This window comes from Amblyomma maculatum, chromosome 7 (genome assembly GCF_055883805.1).
Source record: "Amblyomma maculatum isolate TAMU_Amacu chromosome 7, ASM5588380v1, whole genome shotgun sequence".
Taxonomy (NCBI): domain Eukaryota; kingdom Metazoa; phylum Arthropoda; class Arachnida; order Ixodida; family Ixodidae; genus Amblyomma; species Amblyomma maculatum.
Window position 1 is genome coordinate 38,241,348 of NC_139350.1, and position 6,020 is coordinate 38,247,367.

The 6,020-nt window shown below is 49.3% G+C and overlaps 1 non-coding gene across 1 annotated transcript; it reads right to left on the reverse strand.

The window, feature by feature from the left end:
• Positions 1-1,847: 1,847 nt before the first annotated feature.
• TRNAW-CCA (transfer RNA tryptophan (anticodon CCA)) lies at positions 1,848-1,919 on the reverse strand. Its single transcript has one exon. It is a non-coding gene; the product is annotated as a tRNA-Trp (tRNA).
• Between the last annotated feature and the right edge of the window lie 4,101 nt (positions 1,920-6,020).

Here is a 6,020-nt window from a genome sequence, read left to right on the forward strand (position 1 = left end):
TGACATTGCCGCCTTCGGGCTCCAAGCCCTGTAACATGCAAGGTTGCTACACGTAATGGGACATCTAGCTTAATTGCCATGCGTCTAAGGAAAAAGGCGCCCGATCCATGTGGTGCCTACCTCAATCGTCCATGTGGCTCTGCTTCTCCGAGGTTCCGAACCGTACATGCTCGTATCTGGCCTCCCAACGGGATGTCTCAAGGCGTACTGAGGCGTGCCTGAACACTGCACTTGCCACCTTCCATAAACACAGTCAAAGAGCCACAGCCGTAGACAAGCTATGGCGGCTGACGTACAACCTGCACTCACATGCATCAGGTCACGTCCAAACTACGGCGGCGGTTTCCCCGCCTGCCGCGTCTCAGACGAAAACTTCGACCGAGGCTTCAACGTCGAACGCAGAACCCCGGTGCTTTCGATGGCGGCTCGTCACTGCCACCACCAGGCTGCATATGCTCACCGACGCTTTCATCATGGGGCCGCTTTCCAACGGGTAGGCCGCTTACTCTTTCGTTGACGTCCATAACGTCGGAGTTGAGAGAATCCGCGCTGCATTGGCTTTCGAGCACAGGTTCTCTGGCGTATGCCACGCTGTTACTCGCGTCGAGTTGAGAACAATTCTCTACTGGTGCAGAATCCGCTGCCGCAGCGGCCGTGGACGTCCTCTGCGTTGTCAAAGGTGTCCACACCGGCCCATCATTCCTTCCCGGTAGCCCGGTTGTTTTGGCTGCCTCTTCCGCGTACGCCTAATCTGTCAGGCGATCGGAAGAATCTTCGCTGTTCCCAGGACCAGCGATGCTCGCGTAGCTGCGAGAACACTGCCCTTCTTCGTGGACAAAATGACGGCATGCGCAACAACGCGGAACCTCGGCGAATGTGGCCGGTACTTCGACACCGGAGACATAACGGAGGCCTTCCAGGTACTACGACGAGCGCCAACTCACCACCGACGTTCAGCTGGTGCGGCAAGTCATTTTGACCCCAGCTTTCAGCTTCAAGGTGACAATCCTGGTAGTCGAACCCTTATCGGTTATTCCATGCACGCGCCAGCGCTCCCTGGCCACTTCAGAAACCTTTCCGTACGGTGCGAAGGCCACACGCACATCTTCATCCGGAACGTTGTGAAGCAACCAGTGGAACTTCAGCCTCACATCCTGGTTCGCGGGATCAATAACGAGGCAGCGACGTTGCTTCACACACAACTCACCCACTCCTGCAATCTTCTTCACAGCACCCGCGTCTTTCAGGGTGATGGCCCAGACGTGGCTCATGCGATACGTCCCCATGGCGATAATGTCAGGGAGCAGCGAATGCTGAGCCAACGCGTCACAGACATCTTCCACACGGTACGGGCGGTCCCTGATATTCGTGTGCAAAAAAACTGTGTTTAACACAAAACGCCCTGTTTGAAGACTTGGCAGAACCACCTGGTAGTCATTATCCTGTTCCATAGCCCTGTTACCGCGGCCAGATATGGCCGCTGAAGCCGCTCCTACGGAGCCCGCCATTACACGTCCGTACTCTGTGGCGGCCGGAAGTGGAATCCCTTAGTTGCGCCACCGAGTCTTCTTTTTCAGGCACTGCGCTGTACACATTTCTCAAGCGCAGAACGCCCTCAGTGAAATATTCGCGAACCAGGCGAACACCAACGTAAGCGTGTTCGAACTGCATTCGAGTTTTCTACACAGCGTGGAGGCCCAGGCGCATGATAATTTGCGCCACGGAGTTCGGCTTTTTTGTCTACCTCTGCGGAGTAGGTGTCAGGTCCCAGTATAGCACTCCTATTTTATAATATGCCGCATCTGAGGCAAAATGTAGAGCGCAGAAAGAATTACGCCAAAGAGAAGTGACCCGGACGTGATTCGAACACGCAACCTTCTGATCTGGAGTCAGACGCGCTACCGTTGCGCCACCGAGTCTTCTTTTTTCTTTATTGCCGACTTGGACATTCAAAACAAGACGATGAACAATAAAACGTGCCAGCACACTTTCGCGTGACACGGCGGGTTAAAATTTTTTCAGTTTTACCAAACTGTCAAGCACATGAATCCATTGTGGCTGCTCGGGGAGTGTCATATGCACTTCCCTGAGCCGCACAATACTGTGTATGAAATGTTCTTGTACAGGATTGACTTGTATATCTGCATTATCTTTTTTTCAGGCAGTGCGCTGTACACATTTCTCAAGTGCAGAACGCTCTCAGTGATATGTTCGCGAACCGAGCGAACACCGACGTAAGCGTGTTCGAACTGCATTCGAGTTTTCTACACAGCCTGGAGGCCCAGGAGCATAATTTGCGCCACCGAGTCTGGCTTTTTGCCTACCTCTGCGGAGTAGGTGTCACGTCCCCGTATAGCACTCCGAGTTTATGATATGCCGCATCTGAGGCAAAATGCAGAGCGCAGAATGGATGACGCAAAAAAAAAGAAGTGGCCCGGACAAGATTCGAACACGCAACCTTCCGACCTGAAGTCAGACGCGCTACCGTTGCGCCACCGAATCTTTTTTTTTTTTTTTCTTTATTTCCCGGCTTTGGTTCATACCATTTCACAAGAACACAAAACGAATAACACAAAACAAAGTACATATTGGAAGGTCATCATCATCAGCCAACGTCAGGCTGGCTTCGTCTCAGTACATTAAAACTCCCGCAACGACAGCAAAGGCTCTACCCTTGAGAGCCATTCGGGAGGTTCAGCAGCCACTTTCTGTATGGCAATAAACCAATTCACACTTTCTCGAAAGTATATTCTAGCGGGTCGAGCATCCCTGTCGCAGTGATAGCCCGCCATTCTGGAGCGCCATATAGAGTGGAGGCCCATGAGCATGATTAAATCATAGGGAACGCCATCTTCATTATCAATGCTTAATTACCGGATGCCGTGGGAGTCTAGTGGAAATTCTTTCTTTATCGTACGTTGCAAAACATCCCAGAAATAAACCCCTTCCCAACAATGCAAAAAAACATGGTCTATTGTTTCCGGCTGCTTGCAGATTAAACAGTGCGCCCCCCACGGTAAAAAAAAATCCCTTTCCTCCAAAAACTTCTTTACTGATAATGTTTCGGTGTGTAATTTAAAGAAAAATGTCTTAGCTCCTGGCGACACCTGCATTTTCTTTACTCTCTTCAAGACATCTCTGCCCGGACCTCCACTGTATAAGGTTCTGTACAAGGGTTGTGGCAAAACAATGCCACATAAATCGCGATACAGCTTTTTTCGTTTTACAGTGGACAAATATTCATTAGAAAAACACACTGAAAGAAATCTTACACTAGCGACGACCTCCCTGTAATAACCAAAAATCCCACCCGTAGCTTCTTCGGTGGAGACAACAAACTCCGGCAGTAGGCGCCGTAGCCTAACTTGGCAGACGGTGCGTAAGAAAGGGTCCGAAGCATCCCGAAAAAACAAAAACCGGTTGACCACCTGCCGTAAAAACAGATGGCCGAGTCCCAAACCGCCGTCTTTTACCCGACGGAACAAATTCGTCCTGCTGCAGCGTTCCCATTTACCTGGCCAAACAAAAACGGCGAAAATCCTGTGTAACTTCTGTACGTTTACGCGCGAACAACTCAAAACTTGCATTGCGAACCAAAGTTTGCTGATAAAAAAAAGATTGCATACAGTAGCTCTGGCAAAAATCGACATGTTGGCGCCTTTCCACTTCTCGGCTCTCTCCCGTAGTTCGGTCATTTGCCCTTTCCAATAATGCTCGCTTTCGCGGTAGGCATCCAGCTCGACGCCCAAGTACTTGGTCGGTGTGTCTGTCCACGTAACATTGGCAAAGCGATCTGGTTTCGACGGCCACTGTCCATGCCAGAGCCCAAGGCACTTGGCCCAGTTCACCCCGCTACCGGTAACTTGAGAGAACTCACGGATACATTTAACAGCCTCGGTGATACTCTCCTGGTCAACCGTAAAAATAACGATGTCGTCTGCATACGCGAGCAGCTTCACTTCGGCTGCTTGTAACCTAAACGCACTAATGTTGACATTATTCATAAGTTTCATGCACAATGTTTCAATATAAATGCAAAACAAAAGAGGGCTGAGGGGACAGCCCTGTCGCACCGAACGCTGCAGTCGAATGGGGGCTCCCAGACTCTTATTAATAATCACTCTCGTCGTGCAGTTACGGTACGCCAGGGCCACACCCTTACATATAACTGAACCAACATTCACATGTTCTAAAAGGGAAAACAAAATTTCGTGATCGACGCAGTCGAATGCGTTTTCGAGGTCGATCTGAAGCATGGCGACCCGACCATCCCAGTGATCACAACACTCAAGGACACTTCGCGCCTTTTGAATGTTGGTCACTATTGACCTCCCTTTTATCCCACACGTTTGGTGTGGTCCTACTATATCCTTAATAACCGTTTGCAACCTTCGGGCCAAAACCTTCATAAAAATTTTATATTCAACGTTTGTAAGTGCTATGGGTCTGTAAGATGTTACCAGGCGTAATTTGTCTGTTTCATCAGTTTTAGGAATGAGTACGGTGTGGGATTACCCATATGACGGAGGCAGGGCATTTACTGTGTAGGCATCGTTATAAATTGCGTTCAAAATAGGTGTGATTTCGTACTTAAATTCTTTGTAAAAACCCGCGCTGAACCCATCCGGTCCCGGCGATTTACCGTCATTTAAACTGTCAATAGCGTGCTCCACTTCTGTTTCAGTTATCTTTAGTTCTAATCTCTCTTTCACTTCATCGTCCAGACGCGGTATCGTCGCCAGAAACTTATTCTTAAAAGTGGTAGCGTCTACCGTGTGGGATGCGAAGAGGGTTTGGTAATGGGCGTTGAACGCTGCTTTGATGTGGTCGTTGTCGGCCGCCAAGGTACCTCCCCAATCTATTTGGGCGATGTGGTTCCGTTGAGCGTTTGCTTTTTCGAGCCCCAGCGCTCGTTTTGATGGCGCCTCCCCTGCAGCTGTGTCTTCTGCCCTTGCCCTCACTAACGCACCTCGATAACGATCTTCGTCTATCAATTCTAGTTTTTGCTTTGTTTTCCTTATATCTTCAATCCATTTCCCCGGCGCTCGAGCTTCCTGTTTAAGTAACGTACGGAGCAGTGTCCTTAACTCCGTCTCTTTCTGTTTTTCCTCAAACCGTATACAGGTTGCCCTCTCTATTGCTTTAATTTTTATAGTTTCTTTACACAGCTCCCACTGTTGCCAAAGGTGCATATTTTTACTTGGGTTTATTTTTTCAATTTCTTCTTTTACTATGCGGGTAAAATGTTCATCCTGCAAGAGTTTATTATTGAATTTCCACATTTCCCACGAAAAAGAATTCCCTCTCTTTACCCATCCAAAAGAACATTTAACTAAACAATGGTCTGAAAACGATACCGGCTCTACTTCATAACTATTGCATTCAGGTAAGATGTCGAGGGATGCATAAATGCGGTCCAGCCTTGCATGGCTCGAACCCTGGAAGTGCGTGAGCTTTACAGTGCGGGCTCCCTCGAGACACTCTGCCACATCCTCGAGGTTACACTCCTCAACAATTCGCGATAGCACTTCAGTGCTTGCGTCTCGGTATGGCCGTCGGCTTGTCTTGTCTCGCGCACTAAGGACGCAATTAAAATCACCTAGGACGATCAGTTGTCTATCGGTGCAGAGCCGCTGCTGGATGCCTTGGAAAAACTGCGCCCTTTCATCTGCTACATTAGGCGCGTAGAGACAGACAATCCGCCAATCCGTGCTATTCAGCGAAAAATCTAGAAGTGCACACCGGCCCGACTCACAAGAAAAATGACCAAGCACTTCAAGCCCCGGCAACTTCTTCACAAAAAGAACACAGCCAGCCGATGTGCCTACAGCGTGGCTAACCACAGCAAAAAACCTAGGCGTGAAACGTTGCACCATGCTCTCGGTCTCTTCCTCACCGTCAACTTTCGTCTCCTGCACAGCTAATACATCAATATCATGCTCCCTTAAAAGTCGGTACGCCTGGCCTTGTTTTCTCTTTCCTGCCAGACCTCTAACATTTAGCGTGGCGACCTTCAACGG